Source organism: Triticum dicoccoides, unplaced genomic scaffold (assembly GCF_002162155.2).
Source record: "Triticum dicoccoides isolate Atlit2015 ecotype Zavitan unplaced genomic scaffold, WEW_v2.0 scaffold225103, whole genome shotgun sequence".
NCBI lineage: Eukaryota > Viridiplantae > Streptophyta > Magnoliopsida > Poales > Poaceae > Triticum > Triticum dicoccoides.
In genome coordinates this window covers 1-2,757 of record NW_021243625.1, presented here as the reverse complement: position 1 = coordinate 2,757, position 2,757 = coordinate 1, and the positions used below count along the sequence as shown (strand labels likewise).

At 52.0% G+C, this 2,757-nt stretch overlaps 1 non-coding gene across 1 annotated transcript; it reads right to left on the bottom strand.

The window, feature by feature from the left end:
- Nucleotides 1-1,815: 1,815 nt before the first annotated feature.
- Nucleotides 1,816-1,888, bottom strand: TRNAA-UGC. The gene has a single exon. It is a non-coding gene; the product is annotated as a tRNA-Ala (tRNA).
- Between the last annotated feature and the right edge of the window lie 869 nt (nucleotides 1,889-2,757).

Here is a 2,757-nt window from a genome sequence, read left to right as displayed (position 1 = left end):
TCCTCGCCTGCCCTGATCCACCTGGCCGTTCCGCCGCCGTCATCGCTACTACATCCGTCGTCGCTCCCTTCTCCCCCCTTGCACCTGAGACGTTGGGTCCGCCATACACGCACGCGCACACAGCGGGAGATGATAGATCTCACCGACTACCCAAGGAGATCGGTAGCCGGAGAGATTTTACGTGGACTCCGGCTGGATCGCCGGGGGAAAGGTGGAACCCTAGGCGAAACCCCAGCTAGCTCGGCTGGTTAGCCTCACTTCATTCGAGCATGAGGTAGTTGCTCTAGTTAGTTGATCAACAGGCAGACTATTTTTAGGGGCAGTACTAGGCGCCGGTCGACCGGCCCAAATTTGGGCCGGTCGACGCGCAGCCGCCCGATGCACGCGCGCTGGACCACACAATTGCCTCGCGCTCGTCCCTATCTTCTCGTGAGAAACGCCAGCCGCACACATTCCCTGCTTGCTTGTTGTTCCCCTGCGGCCTCTCGCCTCTGGCTCCATGGCGCCGCTCGTCGGCTCGCAGCCGGCGCAGCCCGTCGGACCCCCTCGCCGGCTTGATGGTCGCATCGCTCGTGCCCCGTGTGTGTCTGTCCATGCAGCAAAACACGCCGTCGGTTCCAGCAAAAAAGCCTGCAGGTTGAAACATCCTCGCTAATTCGTTGCTCCTACCATAGTCGTCGCCGTGGCCGGTTCCAGCAAAATTCGCCGCCGATTCCAGCAAAATTGTGCGCCGGTTCCAGCTTTTGCCAATTTCTTACCTCCCCTGGCACATCTCGCGCGAGGGAAGGAAAGTGGCCGTCCGGGCCGTGCTATGGAATCAACCAGTTCCAGCAGAATAATTTGCTGCTCCCAGCAAAATACTCCGATGGTTCCAGCAAAAAGATGAATCTAACAAAAAATAAAAAATAAAGCATGGTAGCAAAAATCAAATACGGTAGCAGCAAAAACAAAGGGCGGTGGTAGCAAAAATTTGTAACTCGTTTCAGCCAAAATCAAAGACGGGCTGTACCAAAAATCAGAAGTATTGTAGTAGCAAAATCATAGATGGTAGTAGCAAAAATCATAGATGGTAGCAGCAAAAATTAGAGCTGGTTCTAGCAAAAAAACACCCCCAATTACAAAATACTTGCGAACAAATCACTAATTCCAGCAAAACAAAAACCTAGTTGTAGCAAAAATTGCTGGCGATGGCAGCTCTCGTCGAATCCGGGTGAAGCACCGCTCTTTGCCGGTGGTGGCACTCCCCCTCGCCGATTCCAGCAAGCCCCCGCAGCTCGAAACGCCGGTCCTAGCTCCAGGCACAACGCGGTTGTAGCACTCCGCACCTCGAGTCGCCACTATCGCCGCGCATCACACCTCACGCTCGTATCTCCATGAGCTCGGGCCAGCTGCCGTCGGGGCCCCCGCACCCGCAGCACCAGATTTGCCACAAAAATGCTGCCTCCTCTCGAATTACAGCGGTGATTGGTGGCCGTTGTGTGCAGCGGTGGCTGTGATTTGCGTGGAAGATAGGAGAAGTTGCGGTGTCCTGGTCAAATGGATGAGAGAATGGGGAACAGCGACACGCGATGAGGTATGTGGCGAGAGAAGAGCACCTGTGGGCCCAGTACATGTGCGCGAGCGACCGGCGGAATAGGTAGCCGGTCGACCGGCTGCCAACGTTTACCTATTTTTAGATATGTGGCTAAAGAAAGCCCAATAGAAAGGCTAATTGCGGACTACGCAAGCCCAACACGGCCTAATTTTTCTAAATTGGCCCAAGTGATTAAAAAGTGTCCAACAGACATACAAAACGGTAAAATTCTACGAAAGAATTGGAGATGCGGGGGATCGAACCCCGTGCCTCCCGCATGCAAAGCGGGCGCTCTACCATTTGAGCTACATCCCCTTTGATATAACTTGACGCTATACATTCTTGATTACAGTTAATTACTTCCTTAATCCCAATGAAATGGTAATCAGAGGAACAGGCAGCAGGGTAGTACTGACAGAGGAATACACGCTCCAAGAGTGAGTGAGTGAGTGTGTGTGTGTAAGTATTATCTAGTGAATTTTGTTCTGACAATTGTTACTACAAAACAACCCCCAATTGTTCTCCAGTGTGCCGACGACACTCTAGTCGTCATGTGCGCGTCTGTTGATGCGGCGGCGCATCTCCGGCTCATCCTCGACGACTTCGCTGCGACTACCGGGCTAAGCATCAACTACAGCAAAAGCACCCTGTTAACTATGCATGAGTCGGATGAGGTGGTGGCTGGGGCCGCGGTGGCCCTTTCCTGCTCAGTTCAAGGGATCCTGCAGCCTTACCTTGGGCTGCCCTGTCCTGGGAGAAGCTTTCGGTGACAGACTTTGCACCAATGATCGTCAAGGTGGACAAGTACCTGGCCGGATGGAGGGCTAGTCTACTCTCCCCTGCTAGGCGGCTTTGTTCTGATTAATGCCGTGCTGGACTCTCTCCTCACCTATACTATTTTTAGTGCTAGTTATCCAGTTGCAGAAGCGACCCCACAGGCTTGTACTTTCGCGTCTCTCTAAAATTGCAGTCACGGTAAGATCTTGGTTTATTCAAATTGCAAGGACGGCGAAACATTTTATTCAAACAAATGTAGAATCAGAATGGATGGTTTTGTGCTTATTACCGGTTCTTCCTCCCGAATTGAGACATATTGTTTATAGGTCTGGAGATAAAGTAGTGACTTCAGACATTAATGAACTTTATAAGAGACTTATCCGTCGGAACAACAATCTTGCCTATCT